Here is a 22,327-nt window from a genome sequence, read left to right as displayed (position 1 = left end):
TGCCAACACTGTTTACAGTGCAGGTGGGGAGCTGTTGACCTCGACTGGGGACATTGTCGGGTGGTGGAAGGAATACTTTGAGGATCTCCTCAATCCCACCGTCATGCCTTCCACTGAGGAGGCGGAGGCTGATGACTCAGAGGTGGACTTGTCCATTACCCAAGCCGAAGTCACTAAGGTGGTTTGCAAGCTCCTCGGTGGCAAGGCACCGGGGGTCTCAAGTCTCTGGATGTTGTGGGGCTGTCTTGGCTGACATGCCTCTGCAACATCACACAGCAGTCGGGGACAGTGCCTCTGGAGTGGCATACTGGGGTGGTGGTCCCTCTTTTTAAGAAAGGGGACCGGAGAGAGTGTGCTCCAATTATAGGGGAATCACACTTCTCAGCCTCCCAGGGAAGGTTTACTCCAGGGTACTGGATAGGAGAATTCGGCCAATAGTTGAACCTCAAATCCAGGAGGAACAATGCAGTTTTCGTCCTGGTCGCAGAACACTGGACCAGCTCTATACCCTTCATAGGGTGCTTGAGGGTTCATGGGAGTTTGCCCAACCAGTCCACATGTGCTTTGTGGATCTGGAGAAGGCATTTGACCATGTCCCTCGTGGTATTCTGTGGGGGGTGCTTCAGGAGTATGGGGTTCGGGACTCTTTGCTAAGGGCTGTCCGGTCCCTGTACGAACAGAGCAGGAGTCTGGTTCGCATCGCCAGCAGTAGGTCAGACATGTTCCCAGTGCATGTTGGACTCCAGCAGGGCTGCCCTTTGTCACCGGTTCTGTTCATAATTTTTATGGACAGAATTTCTAGGCGCAGCCAGAGGCCGGAAGGAATCCTGTTTGGGAACCACAGGATTTCATCTCTGCTTTTTGCGGATGACGTTGTCCTGTTGGCTTCTTCAAACCAGGACCTTCAGCATGCACTGGGGCAGTTTGCAGCCAAGTGTGAAGCAGCTGGGATGAGAATCAGCACCTCCAAGTCCGAGGCCATGGTTCTCAACCGGAAAAGGGTGGCTTGCCCTCTCCAGGTTGGTGGAGAAGTCCTGCCTCAAGTGGAGGAGTTTAAGTATCTCGGGATCTTGTTCACGAATGAGGGAAGGATAGAGCATGAGGTCGACAGACGGATCGGTGCAGTCTCCGCAGTGATGCGGTCGCTTTACTGGTCCGTTGTGGCGAAGAAGGAGCTGAGCCAAAAGGTGAAGCTCTCAATTTACTGGTCGATCTACATTCCAACTCTCACCTATGGTCATGAGCTTTGGGTAATGACTGAAAGAACAAGATCGTGGATACAAGCGGCCGAAATGAGTTTCCTTCGCAGGGTGGCTCGGCGCTCCCTTAGAGATAGGGTGAGAAGTACAGTCACTCGGGAGGAGCTCGGAGTAGAGCCGCTACTCCTCCACATTGAGAGGAATCAGCTGAAGTGGCTCAGGCATCTCTTTTGGATGCCTCCTGGACGCCTCCCTGGGGAGGTGTTCCAGGCATGTCCCCCCAGGAGGAGGCCCTGGGGAAGACCCAGGACACGCTGGAGGGACTATGTCTCTTGGCTGGCCTGGGAACGCCTCGGTGTTCTTCCCAAGGAGCTGCCCGAGGTGTCTGGGGAAAGGGAAGTTTGGGTTTCCATGCTCAGACTGCTGCCTCCGCGACCCGGCCCCGGATAAGTGGAAGAAGACAAGACGAGATGAGACGTTTTGGACACGCACGGGTCGCAGGGTTTGGTAGCTTGCAGCCATGCCGCAGGGTCACGGTGAACCCAGGGGAAAGTTTGGGGGAGGAGTACAGGCAAAGTACTTGTCAAGTACAGGTTGCATGCCTGACTTCCTTGAGGTGTGGGAAAAATTGCACCGTTAGCCCATGGAAAGCATATGTCTGACGCACATGATCAGTGCGTATTCAGTGAGCATGGAGTGCGTGTGACTTGCATTTTACCAGTTTCCTGCGCTAGGAGTGCAGGCCACACTTGTGAAGCATGTGTGATGCATGTGATTAGCACATTACAATCACTTATAACTTGTGTGTGATGAAAGCCAGGAGTGGGTATAAAACCAGCGTGTCTGTAGCATTCTGCATCTGTCTTTCGACTGAAGAACATTGGATATTTTGTGGGAAAATTTAAAAAATTTTCAGATTAAAGTTTAGAAAATGGGACCCAAGAAGAAGCGAACAAAAGTGAAGTAACCCAGCCTGAAACAGCAGAGGCAGAGGAGAAGGAAGAATTTGATGATGATGGTAGCAGCACCGGCGAGCCCTGCATGGACAGGGAGAAGTATGCCTACAAGCCGGCAGAAGGCACAGCATCCCGCCAAAGGGATTTCCACAGGTAAATACACGTGCTTTAAACATTCATTTCAGTATCTATATGCTTATGTAATTAATATTATATGGGACATTCCACCAAATGGGTGCCATTTGCTTGTTGTAACACTCCCAAATTAAACTTAATTTGTTATATCTTTTCAACACTAATTATAATAACACACATATTTAACTATTCAAAATGTGTATTGGTCAACCTCAGTCTATGTTATTTATTTTTTTACAGGGTTTGGAAGTCAAATATGGCTGCATACTCTTCATATGAGTAACAGGACTGAAAGTAACAGGACTGAGTTTTTAGCCTAGGATTAGCTAATACATGGAATTAAGTCACATGGCATCATCGCTAATAGCATGACCACATGTAGCACATTCTAGTGATTTACCAAAAATCTGTATTTTAAAATAAACAAATATCATCTTAGAAATAATTTAAGTAACAGGACAGTATGTTGACATTGACCTTATCAGTCAAAGTTAAAAAAAATCATCAAATATACAGAAAAGTAAATGAGAGAACTAACTTTTGGTCTTCCCATGGCCTTCAGAAGACACAACTGATGTAACTTCCTGTTGAGCATGTGATTTATGGAATGTTCCAAATTTGTCAGATGGGGTAATATGTTTGGGTAACAGGACTGAGTGAAAACCCAGGGACACGACTAAAATGTGTATTTCAACTAAGATATTGTGGATTTCTTATGAAAAAAAAATATTTAAACCATGGATAGGATATGGAGTCACACAACAGTGCAAAAGAAATACTGTTTCTGAAGGATTTTAATCATAATATTTCATAGTTAAGTATAGAGTGCGGGGACAGGTAACACATGCTATTTTTCAGTGTTTTAGGTAGTTTTTATTAATCCTTACAATTATACAGTGGGGCAAAAAAGTATTTAGTCAGCCACCAATTGTGCAAGTTCTCCCACTTAAAAAGATGAGAGAGGCCTGTAATTTTCATCATAGGTACACTTCAACTATGAGAGACAGAATGGGGGGAAAGAATCCAGGAAATCACATTGTAGGATTTTTAATGAATTAATTGGTAAATTCCTCGGTAAAATAAGTATTTGGTCACCTACAAACAAGCAAGATTTCTGGCTCTCACAGACCTGTAACTTCTTCTTTAAGAGGCTCCTCTGTCCTCCACTCGTTACCTGTATTAATGGCACCTGTTTGAACTCGTTATCAGTATAAAATACACCTGTCCACAACCTCAAACAGTCACACTCCAAACTCCACTATGGCCAAGACCAAAGAGCTGTCAAAGGACACCAGAAACAAAATTGTAGACCTGCACCAGACTGGGAAGACTGAATCTGCAATAGGTAAACAGCTTGGTGTGAAGAAATCAACTGTGGGAGCAATTATTAGAAAATGGAAGACATACAAGACCACTGATAATCTCCCTCAATCTGGGACTCCACGCAAGATCTCACCCCGTGGGGTCAAAATGATCACAAGAACGGTGAGCAAAAATCCCAGAACCACATGGGGGGACCTAGTGAATGACCTGCAGAGAGCTGGGACCAAAGTAACAAAGGCTACCATCAGTAACACACTACGCCACCAGGGACTCAAATCCTGCAGTGCCAGACGTGTCCCCCTGCTTAAGCCAGTACATGTCCAGGTCCATCTGAAGTTTGCTAGAGAGCATTTGGATGATCCAGAAGAGGATTGGGAGAATGTCATATGGTCAGATGAAACCAAAATAGAACTTCTTGGTAAAAACTCTATGTGGCAGCGGGGGCATGGTCAAGCGCCAGTCTGTGACCGGAGGGCGGAGTCAGGGAAGGTAAGTGGCAGAATCACTACACCTGATGTCAATTAACCTATGTTTGTGTGTCTTCCCAGTGACAGTGCCCTATATAAAGAGAGAGAGAGCAGAGGAAGTGAGCTCTCTCCCCAGCCAGACGACTTGTGTGCGTGCGTGCATGCGAGCGCATGGCTGAGAGAGTGAATCTTGCATCTGAAAAGAGCAAAATAAACAAAGTTATTGAACTTTATTCTGGCCTGCCGTCTTTCTGTGCTCCTCCCCCTCCTACGAACTGCCACAGTCATGCCGAAACCCGGGGCCGAGCACAGGAAAAGAACAGCCCCATGGAGTCCTCCCCCTTCGCAGACCTGGTCCATGCCCTCGCCACGGCCCAGCAGAGCCAGAACCAGGCGCTAGTCACCCTCTGGAAGGAGCAAGAGCACCAATTCGAGGCCCTGGTGCTGGCGCAGCAGGAAGATCGACAGGCGTTCCGGCACCTCCTCGTGTTGGCGGGGTCCACCATCTCCACTGCCGCAGGCCCTTCTTCCCTCACCCTAACTAAGATGGGCCCGCATGACGACCCTGAGGCCTTCCTCACGCTCTTCGAGCAGGCAGCAGAGGCCTCGGGCTGGCCAGTGGAACAGCGTGCAGCGCGCTTCCTCCCCCTGCTAACGGGCGAGGCCCAGCTGGCCGCACTACAGATCCCCGACGGCTGGCCTACGCGGACATTTGCCGGGCCGTCCTCCAGCGGGTGGGGCGCACTCCCGAACAACAGCGACAGCGCTTCCGCGCTCTGCATCTGGAGGAAGTCGGCCGGCTGTTCGTGTTTGGCCAGCAGCTCCGGGACGCCTGCTCGCAGTGGTTGAGGGCCGACAACTGCGATGCTGAGGGAATAATTGATCAGGTGGTGCTGGAGCAGTTCATCGCCCACCTACCAGAGGGAACCGTGGAATGGGTCCAGTGCCACTGCCCGGCATCGCTGGATCAGGCCATTGAGTTGGCAGAGGACCATTTGGCGGCTGTTCCGAAGGCAGGACAGCAGACATCCTCTTCTTTCCTCTCCTCTCTCTCTGTCCCTCTCTCTCCTCCTGTGTCTCGTCCTCGCCCCGTTCCCCCACTGTGGAGGCGGGGGCCGGCCCCACCCCAGCCAGCCCGTCGCACCCGCAGTGCCCTCCTGTTTTTCCCTTCTGTGTCTGTCTCTTCCCCCCTCCAGGTGAGTGAGCCCCAGAGCGCCGGTGCAGAGAGGAAGCCCGGACCAGTTTGCTGGTGCTGTGGGGAGCCGGGCCACCTCCAACAGCAGTGCTCGGCAATGGAATTGGGTGCGGTGGTTCGGATCCCCGATGCGCCAGGAGCCGCCCTCGATCAGGCCGGAGTGTATCACATACTGGTGAGTATCCAAGGGGATACATATCAGGCGTCAGTGGACTCCGGCTGTAATCAGACCTCAATTCACCAAAGCCTGGTGCAAGACGAGGCATTGGGGGGAGCACAGGGGGTGAAGGTGTTGTGTGTGCACGGGGATGTTCACAGCTACCCTTTAGTGTCGGTCCACATTTTTTTCCGAGGGGAAAAATTTAGAGTAAAGGCGGCGGTTAATCCTCGCCTCACCCACTCGATAATTTTGGGGACTGATTGGCTGGGATTCGGGGAGTTAATGAGTCATTCAGTGAAGAGTGGGTCCTGCCGTAGTTTAGCAGGGGGAGGTCCCGGTGTCGCATTGGTGGGAGCAGCTGTCACAGAGCCGTCTATGTCATCTCCGCGTCAGAGTGAGAAGCCGCCGGCTCCTCCTCCCTCTCTCGGGGAATCCCTTGCGGATTTCCCGTTAGAGCAGGCGCGAGACGAGACTCTGCGGCATGCATTTGACCAAGTGAGAGTAATCGATGGTCAAACGCTCCAGCCAAACACCACCCCATCCTTCCCCTATTTTTCTATTATGAAGGATAGATTATACCGAGTGACGCAGGACACTCGGTATAAAGAGCAAGTCACGCAGCTTTTGATTCCAAAGAGCCGCCGGGAATTGGTATTCCAGGCGGCTCACTTTAAGCCCATGGCTGGACACTTAGGGCAGGATAAAACACTAGCCCAGTTCTATTGGCCAGGGATTCGCGGCGATGTCCATAGGTGGTGTACAGCGTGCCGCGAATGCCAGTTAGTAAATCCAGCGGCCAATCCAAAAGCGCCTTTGTGCCCTCTCCCATTAATCGAGACCCCGTTTGAAAGAATTGGGATGGATCTCGTCGGGCCATTAGATCGGTCAACACGAGGGTACTGCTTTATTTTAGTTCTGGTGGACTATGCAACGCGATACCCGGAAGCAGTGCCTCTTCCCAATATCTCAGCACGCAGTATTGCAGAAGCGCTCTTCCGCGTCATCTCCTGAGTCGGAATCCCGAAAGAGATTCTGACTGACCAAGGCACCTCATTTATGTCACGTACACTGAACGAACTGTATGGGTTATTAGGTATAAAGCCAATCCGCACCAGCGTGTATCACCCACAAATGGATGGTTTAGTTGAACGGTTCAATCGCACCCTCAAGAATATAATTAAAAAATTCGTAAGTGAGGACGCACGTAATTGGGATAAATGGCTCGAACCCTTGTTATTTGCAGTGTGAGAGGTCCCCCAAGCCTCCATGGGGTTCTCCCCATTCGAATTGTTATATGAGCGTAAGCCACGCGGCATTCTAGACGTGCTGCGAGAAAATTGGGAGGAGGGACCTTCACCAAGTAAAAATAAAATTCAATATGTTATTGACCTGTGTGCAAAACTCCACACACTCACACACCTAACCCAGGAGAATTTGCAGCAGGCCCAAGAACGGCAAACCCGCCTGTACAACAGGGGTACGCGCCTTAGGGAGTTCGCACCGGGAGATAAAGTACTCATACTGTTGCCCACATCGAGCTCCAAATTGATCGCCAAGTGGCAAGGACCCTTTGAGGTCACATGGCGAGTCGGGGATGTCGACTACGAGGTGAGGTGGACGGACGGGGTGGGGCGCTACAGATTTACCACCTCAATCTGCTCAAACTCTGGAACGAGGAGGTCCCCGTGGCATTGGTGTCAGTGGTTCCAGAGAAGGCGGAGCTGGGGCCGGAGGTTCAAAAGGGAGCATTGGCATCGCGTACCTCTCCGGTCCCCTGTGGAGACCACCTCTCCCCGACTCAACTCACGGAGGTTGCCCAGTTACAGACCGAGTTTTCGGATGTGTTCTCACCCCTGCCCGGCCGCAGCGACCTCACAGAGCACCACATTGAGATGCCCCCAGAGGTGGTAGTGCATAGCCGCCCTTACAGGCTTCCCAAACACAAGAAAAAAGTGGTTCGGGAAGAACTTGAGGTCATGCTCGAAATGGGCATCGTCAAGGAGTCCCACAGTGACTGGAGCAGCCTGGTGGTCTTGGTACCCAAGGCCGACGGGTTGGTCCGGTTCTGTGTAGACTATAGAAAAGTCAACACAGTGTCTAAATTCGATGCGTAGCCAATGCCTCGTATTGATGAGTTGCTCGATCGACTAGGCATGGCTCGCTTTTACTCAACACTGGATTTGACAAAGGGTTATTGGCAGATCCCCTTGACTCCATTATCCCGAGAAAAAACAGCCTTTTCCAGACCGTTTGGCTTACACCAGTTTGTCACACTTCCTTTTGGGCTGTTTGGGGCGCCCGCTATGTTCCAGCGGCTGATGGATAGGGTCCTCCGCCCCCACGCCACCTATGCGGCCGCGTACCTCGACGACATCATTATTTATAGTAATGACTGGCCGCAGCACCTACAACACCTGAGGGCCATCCTTAGGTCGCTGAGGCAAGCGGGTCTCACAGCCAACCCAAAGAAGTGTGTGATTGGGCGGGTGGAAGTACGGTATCTGGGCTTCCACTTGGGCAATGGGCAGGTGCGTCCCCAAGTTAACAAGACAGCAGCAAGTGCGGCCTGCCCAAGGCCCAAGACCAAAAAGGGGGTGAGACAGTTCCTGGGGCTGGCTGGCTACTATCGTAGGTTTATACCTAATTATTCGGACGTCACGAGCCCGCTAACTGATCTCACTAAAAAGGGGGTACCAGATCTGGTCCAGTGGATGGAGCAATGCCAGCGGGCTTTCTCTGTGGTAAAGGCTGCACTGTGCGGGGGGCCACTGTTACACTCCCCTGACTTTTCTCTCCCTTTTATGTTACAGACGGATGCGTCAGACAGAGGGCTGGGGGCCATTTTGTCCCAGGAGGTGGAGGGGGAGGACTGTCCAGTGCTGTACATCAGCAGAAAGCTGTCAGTACGTGAGGGGCACTACAGCACCATTGAAAAGGAGTGCTTCACGATCAAGTGGGTGGTCCTCGCCCTCCACTACTACCTTCTGGGACGCCCTTTCACCCTCTATTCGGACCACGCACCCCTCCAGTGGCTCCACCGCATGAAGGATGCCAACGCGCGGATCACCCATTGGTATCTGGCCCTCCAACTCTTTAACTTCAAGGTGATCCACAGGCCGGGGGCACAGATGGATGTGGCAGACTTTCTCTCCCGTCGGGGGGGGGTCGGCTGCAGGCCGGACAGCTGCCCGGCCTGAGTCGGGCGGTGGGGGTATGTGGCAGCAGGGGCGTGGTCAAGCACCGGTCTGTGACCGGAGGGTGGAGTCAGGGAAGGTAAGTGGCAGAATCACTACACCTGATGTCAATTAACCTGTGTTTGTGTGTCTTCCCAGTGACCGCACCCTATATAAAGAGAGGGAGAGAGAGCAAAGGAAGTGAGCTCTCTCCCCAGCCAGATGACTTGTGTGTGTGCATGCGTGCGTGTGCATGGCTGAGAGAGTGAATCTTGCATCTGAAAAGAGCAAAATAAACAAAGTTATTGAACTTTATTCTGGCCTGCCGTCTTTCTGTGCTCCTCCCCCTCCTATGAACTGCCACACTCAACTTGTCATGTTTGGAGGAGAAAGAATGCTGAGTTGCATCCAAAGAACACCATACCTACTGTGAAGCATGGGGGTGGAAACATCATGCTTTGGGGCCGTTTTTCTGCAAAGGGACCAGGACGACTGATCCATGTAAAGGAAAGAATGAATGGGGCCATGTATCATGAGATTTTGAGTGAAAACCTCCTTCCGTCAGCAAGGGCATTGAAGATGAAACGTGGCTGGGTCTTTCAGCATGACAATGATCCCAAACACACCGCCCGGGCAACGAAGGAGTGGCTTCGTAAGAAGCATTTCAAGGTCCTGGAGTGGCCTAGCCAGTCTCCAGATCTCAACCCCATAGAAAATCTTTGGAGGGAGTTGAAGGTCCGTGTTGCCCAGCGACAGCCCCAAAACATCACTGCTCTAAATCAAATCAAGTTTATTTGTACAGCGCTTTTAACAATAAACATTGTCACAAAGCAGCTTTACAGAATTTGAACGACTTAAAACATGAGCTAATTTTATCCCTAATCTATCCCCAATGAGCAAGCCTGTGGCGACGGTGGCAAGAAAAAACTCCCTCAGACGACATGAGGAAGAAACCTCGAGAGGAACCAGACTCAAAAGGGAACCCATCCTCATTTGGGCAACAACAGACAGCCTGACTATAATATTAACAGTTTTAACAGGTATAACCCTCAATTGTCCTCATGGGGCCGTCCTTCACAGGAGTGGGGCGATAAAACTCCGACCAGACACAGGGCACCAGGATGGATCAAGCAGGTCCGAGGGGCAGAAAAGGCCAGCATCTCAATCCCAGGATCAACATGTAACTCAGAGGGACAGATGGGGGGGGGAAGAGAGAGAGAAAGAAAACACGTTGTTAGGTATGCCCTAAAAATGACAAGTATTAAATCTGTGTGGTAGGCTCGCAGAGACGAGAGTCTTTACATCAGGCATAACACACAATGGCATGTTAATATGGTAAAAAATATATCATGACCTGCTCTGGCTGGATGCTTGATTGGGTGATGGGAGCACACTCCTCAGCAATGATGAGATGCAGATGGGACCCTTAGGCCTGGCCAAGACAATTCAGTTACATTTCACCGGGTCTGGGACATGCGACAGAATGTCTGACGGCCGATTCCCTGCAGGCTACGATAGCCAGTCGAGGTCCCCACCGTCTCCACCAAAAGATTTCCTGTTGACTCCATGTAACTCAGAGGGACAGATTTGGGGTGGGGGGAGGGAAAGAAAACACAGGTGGTTAGGTATGCCCAATGTCACCTGAATAAGTAGGAACAGTATACATATTGCACCGAGTACAAGCAGGGACTCCGGCAACTAACTATGACAGCATAACTAAAAGGAGAGAGCCAGAAGGTAACACAGGCATGAGGGAGCCCCGGGACATAAAGCAGCCAGCCACTACACCGTCAACAAACTCGAGTGAGCAAGCGAGTGGGGACTGACAGCATCCATACATCCCAGTTTACCAAAACACTCTATCTCTGAGGACCCTCCAGATCTACTCCTTTACCTCATAAGCACCATTAACAAAAGGCTTGACTAAACAGATATGTTTTCAGCCTAGACTTAAATGCTGAGACTGTGTCTGATTCCCGAACATTACTTGGAAGGCTGTTCCATAACAGTGGGGCTTTGTAAGAAAAGGCTCTGCCCCCTGATGTAGCCTTCACTATACGAGGTACCAGCAGATAGCCTGCACCTTTTGATCTAAGTAGGCGTGGCGGGTCATAGAGGAGCAGAAGTTCACTCAGGTACTGTGGTGCGAGACCATTTAGTGCTTTAAAGGTCAATAGTAGTATTTTATAATCAATACGAAATTTGATTGGGAGCCAATGCAGTGTGGATAAGACAGGCGTGATGTCGTCATATTTTCTAGTTCTAGTAAGGACTCTTGCTGCTGTATTTTGAACTAACTGGAGCTTGTTTATGCACTTATTGGAACATCCAGACAGTAAGGCATTACAATAATCCAACCTGGAGGCAACGAAAGCATGGACTAGTTTTTCTGCATCATGCAATGACATTAAATTTCTTATCTTTGCAATATTTCTGAGATGAAAGAACGCTATCTGGGTGATGTTATCAATGTGAGTTTCGAATGAAAGACTGGGGTCAATAATCACTCCAAGGTCTTTTACTGCTGCACGTGAAGAAACAGAAAGGCCATCCAGAGTTACTGTGTAATCAGAAAACTTACTTCTAGCTGTATGTGGTCCTAGCACAAGTACTTCAGTCTTGTCAGAGTTAAGCAGAAGGAAATTAATAACCATCCAGTGTCTAATGTCCTTAACACATTCCTCAATTCTATTAAGCTGGTGTCTCTCATCAGGTTTTGCAGAGACATACAACTGTGTGTCATCAGCATAACAGTGGAAACTAATACAATGTTTACGAATAATATCGCCCAGAGGTAACATATATAGAGAAAAAAGCAGTGGACCCAAGACAGAACCTTGTGGAACACCAAGCTTTACCTCGGTACATCTAGAAATATCACCATTTATATCAACATACTGATAACGATCAGTTAGATAAGACCTGAGCCAGGAGAGGGCCATTCCCTTAACTCCCACAACATCTTCTAGTCTATCCAGAAGAATGGAATGATCAATGGTATCAAATGCTGCACTAAGGTCAAGCAACACAAGTAGCGAGACACAGCCCTGATCAGACGCCAACAGTAGGTCGTTTACTACTTTAACCAGTGCTGTCTCTGTGCTATGATGAGGTCTAAATCCTGACTGATACATTTCATGGATGTTATTCCTATGTAAATATGAGCATAACTGCTGTGCCACAGCTTTTTCAAGGATCTTGGAGATAAAGGGGAGGTTTGATATTGGCCGATAATTGGACAGCTGACAGGGATCAAGGTCAGGTTTTTTAATCAGGGGTTTGATAACTGCTAGTTTAAAGGATTTGGGTACATAGCCAATCATAAGAGAAGAATTTATTATTTTTAGAAGCGGTTCAATTACTCCAGGCATTATCTGTTTGAATAGATGTGTCGGTAAGGGATCTAGTACGCAAGCTGAGGCTTTTGATGTAGAGATTAATGAAAGTAATTCAGTTTCTTTTAGGGGAGTAAAACATTCTAACTGATGATCTGATACAGTTATATTGTTAACTACAAGGTCACTTTCATTGTCTAACCTTAAATTAGTAGTTTGAATTTTTTGTCGGATATTCTCAATTTTGTCATTAAAAAAATTCATGAAGTCGTTGCTACTACATACCGCAGGTGTGCATGTGTTGATAGTGGACTTATTCCTGGTTAATTTTGCTACAGTATTAAATAGGAATCTAGGATTATTTTTGTTATCTTCTATTAGGGAGGAGAAATATGTTGATCTCGCAGCACTAAGAGCTTTTCTATACTTCAGGAAGCTCTCCTTCCAAGCTAATTTGAACACTACCAATTTTGTTTGACGCCATTTACGTTCCAATTTTCGAGTGGTCTGTTTTAATGTGCGAGTGTCATCATTATACCAGGGTGCTAATTTTTTTGTCTCTGACCATTTTCCTTTTTAGAGGAGCTACATTATCTAAAGTATGGCGGAATGTTGACTCTAAGCATTCAGTTGCCTGATCAAGTTCTGCAGGGGCTGACAGTGACCCAATCAAAGTTGACAGCTCTGGGAGATAATTTATAAAGCTCTGTGCAGTAGTTGACGTGAAAGTACGTTTAATACAGTAGCGTGGTGAGGTGCATATATTATTACTCAGACATATTTTGAATGAGATGAGACAATGATCTGAGATAACTTCAGACTGTGGAAGTATGACTATATTGTCTACGTTTAATCTGAATGTTAGTATTAGATCAAGGGTGTGACCACCATTATGGGTCGGTCCTATGACATTCTGCTTAATCCCGACTGAATCTAAGATGGACACAAACGCTGTTTTTAAAAGGTCTTCTGGGTTATCGAAGTGAATATTAAAATCTCCGACAACTAAAGCTTTGTCTAAGGAAATAACCAAATCTGAGATAAAATCTGCAAATTCAGAAAGAAACTCAGAATATGGCCCCGGGGGCCTGTAAATAATAAGCAATGGAATTAACTGGGTAGACTTATTTTTCGAGGCTACATACATTATATGAGTATGAAGAACTTCAAATGTATTAAATTTATAACCAGGTTTGTGTGTTACACCTAGATAATCGTTATAAATAACCGCGACGCCTCCTCCTCTGCCAGTTAGACGAGGCTGGTGTATATAACTGTATCCAGGAGGACTCGCTTCATTTAATGCTATATATTCATTTGGCTTAATCCATGTTTCTGTTAAACACAGTACATTAGGCAGCTGGGCCATAGAAGGTTCACGCTGCACGCTACACGCTACACGTTCACGTGAAGAACCGGACCCTGGGCCATTAAACTTCATGCTTGGATGTTCACGTGTTGCATCTGTTCTACTTTGACCGAGTAACCAACAATATGGACTCTTCGGATGACGACGATTGCCTCATTCTGCTTTTACTGAGACAGAGGAAGAGAAAAAGGAACAGAATTTGGAGCCGAGAACACTTCCTTCTGAGAGAAACCCGTGGTGAATTTCACCGAACATTCTATAATCTGCTTGACAATCCCGATGAAGAACTATTTTTCAATTATACCAGGATGTCATACACGACGTACGATGCCTTGAAGACCCTCGTGCTGGAACATATACAGCCAGGTCAAACGAACTGGAGAAAATCGATCGAAGCAGAACAAAAGCTCATCATTACTCTCAGGTTGGTACTTATATTAATTAATATGGATAATGTGATGTGGTCGTAATGATCTAGGTCAGGGCAATTTGTCTAGTAGTCAGCGAGCCTACTTTTGAAAACGTTCAGACTGGGTGGTGAGACCTCGCTCTCTTCTCTTGTGCTTACAAAGTTATATTTGTTTTCATTAAATTCAATTTCAAGATTTGTGTCATGACGTCAGTCGTATTTTTTCAAAAGACATAAAATGATGGCTTGAAGAAGAAGAAGAAGAAGAAGAAGAAGAAAACAAAAAGGAAGTAGAAGTATCTGGAATGTAATTAATTTTAGTCGCACATATTTTTTTTCAAATACACACACGCCCACACACAAAAATGCACGCACAAACACCTTAAGTATGTTTCTGAATGATTTAATAAGTATGACATAGTGCAGTAGGAATATTGTACGATTGTGATGGTGTCAACATGGAATATGTGAGGGGAGATAAAGATGGGTTAAAAATGTTGGGATGACAGAGAAGAGCATCAACATTGCCGCAATTAATGTTATGAACAAATTTTACAAATTGTGATAGGTAGGAAAGTTGTAGGATCGTGATGGTATTGGCGATGGTGTCGACATGGAACTATTGTGGGGTGACTGGATTGGGATGAAGGAATGTTGGGATGATTCAGAAGAGTGTACAGAAGATTGGAATGAAAACTGTTGCTGTTGTGTTTTCTGAGTGTGAAGATTTTTCAGCAGCTGCAGTGTTTGGAGCTGGAACTCCTGGAATTGCTCGTCATCGAGTGCATCTACACGTGGCATGATGGAAGTGAAAAAACCCATTCGTGTGGATTCAGATTTTCTCTCAATTTTCTTTTTCAACAAGGACAGGATGAGTTCATCATTGTCGTCATTTTTCCTTTTCTTTTGTTTTCTTTTTTCCTTCTCATTTCCGGTTCTTCTCTCCTCCAAAGCAACTGCTTCCTCAGGGTCAGTAACTTCATCCTCATCGCTCCTAATGTCAGCGTCATCCATTGCAGTTTGCAGCATGTCCCCTTCTTTTGGGCCACTTTCTTCATCACTCAACTGGGGCAGGTTCCCTTTTGAAATTCTGACGTCCTTGGCAGAAATGAGAAATTCCATTTGTTTCATGAACTTCCACGGTTTGCAATTGTCTGCTCCGCTGCCCGATTTCTTCTTTGTCTTTGTCCTTGCCAAAGCGTTGTTGTGACAGCGAATGAGTGTGGTCCAAGCATCCTTTGCAGTTGTTCCTGATAAATAAAATAGAGAGAGTAAATCAATTAATCATCATGGAAAACTGACTCGTGTGCGTGTATGCGTCGGTGTGTGTATGTGTCTGCATGTGGGGTAAGTAATTATTTATCATATTTTATTATTTACCCCTGATATTTATTTTCCTAATTATTTCTTTGTTTACAGATATCTGGCAACGGGAGCTTCCGTCTCTTCCATGACTGTCCCCTTTCACATGTCTCGTCGATCCATTGCAAGACATACCGTATCAACCAGACGTGTCAAGTTCTGTGGGATGTACTGGAACCACTTGAGTTGAAACGACCAACAGAGGATCAATGGTTCCAGATAGCACAACGGTTTGGTGATTTGTGGGATTATCCTTTTGCTGTCGGTGCCATAGACGGCAAGCACATTGCTCTTCAGAAACCATACAATAGTGGATCTGTGTACTATTGTTACAAAGGATTCCCAAGCATTGTGCTCATGGCAGTGAGTGATGCAGATTCATGCTTCATTCTTGTTGACTGTGGACAGTACGGCAGAATTAGTGACGCCGGAGTATATCAAGCATCCAAGTTCTCCAAGTTGCTGGAAGATGGAAAACTCAATATTCCCACAGCAGGGTTCAAGGTGAACACCACAGAAAGAACCATTCCATTCATGATTCTAGGAGATGAAGCGTTCCCTCTTAAACCGTATTTGATGAAGCCATATGCAGCAAGAACTCTGGATCCGGAAAAGAGGATCTACAATTACCGCCATTCACGAGCACGACGAACGGTTGAATGCACGTTCGGCATCCTCGCAAGGAAATTTGAAATATTCCAAAGACCATTGAGAGTTCAAGCTGACGCAGCGATCCTGTACACGAACGCAGCTGTAACACTACACAACTTCATCCGCAGGCGCGATGGAATTATGGTTGACAGGACTTCTGAGGTGACCTACGAAGTGGTGGAGGGAGATGGCAGAGGCATGTTTCCCTTGGAAGCACACACCCACGCAGGAAGACCTTCTGATGAAGCTATGGCTGTACGAGACAGCGTGAAAACATTTTTCAATGACCCGCAGGGAAGTGTGTACTGGCAACATGAACACGTGTTCAGAAATGTCGCCCAAGGGAAGAATGATCACTAGCAACAGGAACACATTATCCCAAAATGTTATTGCAAATGGCATTAATTAAAACACAATGAAAAGAAAAGTTTTTAGTAGTACAGGTTTTTGTATGCTAGCATAGCATCATTGGAATTGAAATCTTTACACGTATCCAATTTTTCCCTCCCTCACTCTGTCTCTGTTACTGTGTCCTTCAATCTGTCTGTCTATATGTCTGTCTGTCGGTCTGTCTGTCTGTCTGTCTGTCTTTCTCGTTCTCTCACTCTTTGACACACGCACGCACGCACCCCCCACACCCATCACACACACACACCACCACCACACCCAATGCTAGGGAGGTCAGCCGAAATTACGTTCATCACCAAATTATGCCATGCTTTATACTGCTGGAAAGATCGCTTCAAGACTAAAACAATGATATCAAAATCAAAACGATAGCCCAGTGCTTTTTGACGGCACACGCCCGAAGACTATAACACATACCTGTCGGTGATTTCACACGCTCATTCAAGTCCTCCCAAACTTGTGCCTTCTGGTCCCTGTCTTTATAATCCACCACACGCGGATCCCATAGCAGGGGCCTTTCTCGAACAAACTCGATCAACTTTTCTCGGTAGTCGTCCATTTTATCTCCCTAGACCCGTTCTGATTGGCTGGCGCGGCGGTGACCTTGGGGTCGTGCATGCATTGACTGGAATTTCCATCTTCACGCCTAGAAAAAAGTGTGCATGTTCATTTCTCGCTTCACGCGTGAAGTGTGCAGCGTGCAGCGTGCAACGTGAACGCCGTTCTATGGCCCAGAGCAAGTCATGCTACGTTTGTCCACTTTTCTTTACACGCGTGCAGCGTGCAGCATGCAGCGTGCAGCGTGAACCTTCTATGGCCCAGCTGCCTTAAACTCCTGATCAGTAATGAGTTCATTAACCATTAGCGCTTTAGATGTAAGAGATCTAATATTTAATAGCCCCACCTTTAGATCAAAGGTGCTGGCAGCAGCTGTACAGTCAGTATGATCTAATTTTATGTTGATTAGGTTACTGGAACAAACTCTCTGAAAATTTCTACCTTTTTGTTGAGCTCAGGGAACAGACACAGTCTCGATGTAGTGGGCCCTGAGTGACGACTCTGTGCAGCTAGCAGACAGTCGGTTTAGCCTGTTCGTCTGCTCCCTGGTCTTGGCTCTGGATTGTCAGAAATTAACTAGGCCTGTTCTGAGACTATGACCTATGCTGCAGGAAATGAGAGCAGCACCTTCCCGAGTGGGATAGATACTGTCCCGCCCTAACAGGCCAGCAGTGCCCTCAAAATTAGCCCAATTATCTATAAAGCCCACACTGTTTTCAGAGCACCACCTGGACAGCCAGCAGTTCAGCGACCATAACCTGCTGTAAGCTACATCGCCACGCCGCATTGGGATGGGGCCAGAGCATACTACAGCATCGGACATCGCCTTCGCTAATTTAAACACCTCTACAAAGTTACTCTTAGTAACCTCAGACTGACGAAGGCGTATATCATTAGCTCCTGCATGGATAACTATCTTTGAGAACCTGTGCTTGCCTAGGACCCTAAGATTACCTGCTATGTCCGGCGCCCTGGCTCCCGGTATACACCTGACTAAAGCTGCTGGTGCCCCTAAAGGCTGAGCTAATTTCACGTGCCGTATGATAGAGTCCCCTATAACCAGAGCTCTTTCAGGTTTCTCAGTGGGTGCATCACTAAGGAGAGCAAACCTGTTCGACACGTGACGCGGAGAGGAGTGGTGCTCCCGTGGGCGAGCCTCAGCGGTAGCTTTGGCTCTACGCTTATGCCGCCGAGCCGTCACCCATTCGCCCCGCTGTAAGGGCTCTAATGCCAGAGTTGGGAGATTGCTAACTCCACCTAGGGCGTCCAGACTTTCCCTAACAGAAACTACACTGTTCTCACGCTCACTAACCTGCTCTAAAGCCTGGACACGCGCTTCTAGCACTGTAATCTTCTCCGTCAGAGAGCTAACTAATCTGCACTTATCACAAGTAAAGCTAATAGAGCTATCGCTAGTGACGCAGGAAGAATGACTAAACATCCTGCACTCAGCACACTGAACAGGCTGAAGGTGTGCCATGATGAAAAGATTCACGTACCTTAAATGAAGATCTGTTGATATTAAAGCAGATCAGATGGCCTCCGCTTGTGGACTTTACACAGGAGGAGAGAAAAAGAAAGCTCTAGAGGAGATCTGCATGGAGGAGTGGGCCAAAATACCAGCAACAGTGTGTGAAAACCTTGTGAAGACTTACAGAAAACATTTGACTTCTGTTATTGCCAACAAAGGGTATATACCGTAACAAAGTATTGAGATGAACTTTTGTTATTGACCAAATACTTATTTTCCACCATAATTTGCAAATAAATTATTTAAAAATAAGACAGACAATGTGATTTTCTGGATTTTTTTCTTCTCATTTTGTCTCTCATAGTTGAGGTATACCTATGATGAAAATTACAGGCCTCTCTCATCTTTTTAAGTGGGAGAACTTGCACAATTGGTAACTGACTAAATACTTTTTTGCCCTACTGTATATCTTAAATTTGAAATCAGATCAATGTGCAAGACATTCTGCATAATAAGGAAATTTATTTTAAAGTACATTTTTATGTGCATTTATACATATAATTTTCTAGGGACGGAAATGGCACCGATTCGGTGGAATCGCTCATATATGCTGATTTTCATGTATGTTCAGCTAACGATGCCCAGAAGTGAGGACATTGCAATCCCATCATTGTTACGTGTGCTGCATGCATGCCACACATAGGGGTAGAAAATGAAATGTACTTCTGTCTTGTGGGACACACAAATAGCAAGTGTGGAATACTTGTGTAGTACTTGTAGCATGTCACTCGTACAATGACCATGCGTCACTCATGCGTCTTACTGTCATTGCAAAAAGCCCCTACTAGCCGTGCTGCTGACTTGGTTCAGGCGTACAAAAGGAGTACGGGTCCCGTACGTAGTGTATGCATTCTTGGTTTGTCGCAAGACCTGTAGAATTTGCATGTGCAGGACCAAAAGTCTCCACGGCCAGTCTGTGACCTTCTACAGCGCTGAACACACGCAAGTGTTGTGCAAGTCTCAAGCATGGTTTTGCCAAATTTTTTACCGTAGACTGCCCGTAGCAGCACGTACGGCAGGTTGTGAGTGAGGCTTTAGCTGTTGTGCTTTAGGGCTACATAGACTGTTAATTCTTGCATTCAGTGTATTGGCACCTTCGGAAAAGAACTTAGATGTTTTTGTTTTTGTTAAATGCCACCCTTTCAAAGTATATCCCCAACTTTTCTGCTCACTATGGTTGTAATGAGTGGTTATCTGAGTTACCCTAGCCTTCCTGTAGGCTTCCTGTAGGTAAGTATGAACCAGTCTGGTCATTGTCAGTGTTGCCAGATACTGCTGACGTTTTCCAGCCCAAAATATGTTCAAAACCCGCCAAAATGCACTTAAAACCTCCCAAAATGTAAAATGTACTTGATGCCTATCTTGTAAAGTAAAAATATGCAGCTAAAGACCAGTATACTATTTGTAAATCAAACAATGCAAACAACTTCTAAATGGCAACATGAGACCGTCAGTGCTAGAGGTGAAAAATCTGCTGTCTGGTACTAGGTTACATCTGGTTGAATCAGATTATAACTTTGCAATTATCTGCTGTGTTCTAAATCCTACATGCACCAGTGGGTGACGCACCTGCATAATATTATATAGGCTATGTTAGACTACGATGCATATCTAACATCTGCATTGCTGAGGTTATTTATTTTTTTATTTGTCTTTTATTTATTTATCTTTTTATTTATCCTGTTTGTTTTATTAATTTTATAGACCTAGTTCATCTCATCTCATTATCTCTAGCCACTTTATCCTGTTCTACAGGGTCGCAGGCAAGCTGGAGCCTGCTACGGACTATGGGTGAAAGGCGGGGTACACCCTGGACAAGTCGCCAGGTCATCACAGGGCTGACACATAGACACAGACAACCATTCACACTCACATTCACACCTACGGTCAATTTAGAGTCACCAGTTAACCTAACCTGCATGTCTTTGGACTGTGGGGGAAACCAGAGCACCTGAAGGAAACCCACGCGGACACGGGGAGAACATGCAAACTCCGCACAGAAAGGCCCTCGCCGGCTACGGGGCTCGAACCCAGACCTTCTTGCTGTGAGGTGACAGTGCTAACCACTACACCACCGTGCCGCCCCCTATAGGCCTAGTTATTCTGCTTAATTTATTTTTGTCTACATCCATGTATTTTCTTCATCTGTTATCCTGATACTGTACTTTTTATTGTATTTTGCTCACTTTGGCATCTTGACTAGCCGTCGTTCACTAACTGCACTCTGTGTTGTGTGATGCCCACGATCTCTGATTGGGTCACAGAAGTGTTTAATATGGATTGGATGTAGACTAGTGGACGTAGATAGTACATAGAATGTGCTGCATCAAAGTCCTTCTAAGGCTATATAAGTGTCTCTGGCTGCATTCTCACACAGAACGTTGGTGCGAAATATTTATAAACATCTGATAAAAACCCGCCGAACTAATGTCAAACCCGCCTAATTTTTGTCAACCAACCCAAGCCATTTTTTGCCCGCAAAGTAGAATTCAAAACCGCCCAATAGCAACACTATTTGGCAACACTGGTCATTGTTCTCTGACAGTTTTTAACTCCTGTTCATGCTATGTTTTTCCCCCACACTATTCTGTGTAAACACTAGAGTGTGAAAATCCACAGATCAGCAGTCTCACACCAGACTGTCTGGCACCAGCATTCATGCAATAGTCAGATTACTCAGATCACATGTTCCCTCATTCTGATGCTTGATGTGAACTTTAACTGAAACTATTGACCTTTATCCATGTGATTTTAGCATTTCTCTTCTGCCATTTTGTCATTTTATTGGCTGATTAGATACAGTAATTGCATGAATGAGCAGGTGTATATGTTCCTATGGCCAGTGCGCAAATACATATTAACCCTAAATTAGTTATTTTAAAGTAACATGATTACAACGTCACACTTTTGGCTCACTAATGAAGAACTATATATCATTAGCACCTTTTGTCAGTAGAAGAGTCATGGCCTTGAGTTAATTGCTCCACCCATACCCCTACCTCCCATGCTCCAACCCCACCTCATGTGGAATTACAGTGACACCACCCCAGCTTTAGGGGAAAGAGTCCCTGTAAATCTATACAGACTAAATCTGTCTGATCATTGTTATCCTATGATAAATTATTGAGCACCCAGAAAGATGCCATTGAGAGTGCTATGGTGGGCTCTGATAGCTACCACCTAGACTTTTAGCATAGATGCAGACTTACTACTGTCAAGCAGTCCCTGGAGAAAAGTTACCCTTTGGGGAATTGGCCAGTGCATCTGGTCCAGTTTTCTGGGCTACTAGAATTCAGTTCTTGGCAGGTGATTCATTCAAGCCAAACTGGCAGGCACAGATCTGGCATCTGGCTGAGGGGGACAAATCTCTTTGTCCATTTGAGACAGCAGATCTACTTGGCAGGAAGCCACCAGGGTGTTCCAGCCACTACTACAGTCAAAAATGTTGTAGCCTCAAATAAATTTCCTGACAGTGGAGGTCTTCTGAATAGTCTAAAAGCAATCTTTGATTCATTACCATCAGACACTTGTATCAGCCAGAGTGGCCTATTGTTCAAACCCTGAGAGAAAGCAATAAGAACAATATTATGTCTTTAAATAAATGAATGATTAGGCCGTATGTGATTCTCAAATTCCTTCAGACATTTCGTTACTAAAAGTGGTCTCAAAGCATCATTTTTATTGATTTATATGTTGTGTAATGTCCATGAAACAAGTTCCTGTTATCACTTACAGTGCCTTGCATAAAGTATCCACCCTGAAACATTTCCACATCTGGTGGTGTTACAACCTGATGATGAAATACATTTTCTACATTTATTATTAGCTTTAGTTTTTGTAGAGTGTCTGCCATACAAGTTCCTCTGAATGACCTGCTACTATAAGTACAATAACTTATTAGAAATGATTAGCATTATTATAAACCTACTATATGCCTTGCAGTCAGAAGTACTGTCCTAGCTAGATATGCATATAGATGTGCATATGCTCCAGATACAAATCATTGTAACCTTAGTGCTTAGACAGTGAAAACATGTAACAACTCACGAGTCAATACAAACATACACATTTTATATGTTTTATTTCTGATGATTTT

Source organism: Neoarius graeffei, chromosome 18 (genome assembly GCF_027579695.1).
Source record: "Neoarius graeffei isolate fNeoGra1 chromosome 18, fNeoGra1.pri, whole genome shotgun sequence".
Taxonomy (NCBI): domain Eukaryota; kingdom Metazoa; phylum Chordata; class Actinopteri; order Siluriformes; family Ariidae; genus Neoarius; species Neoarius graeffei.
Note: the sequence above shows the minus strand (reverse complement) of the source record.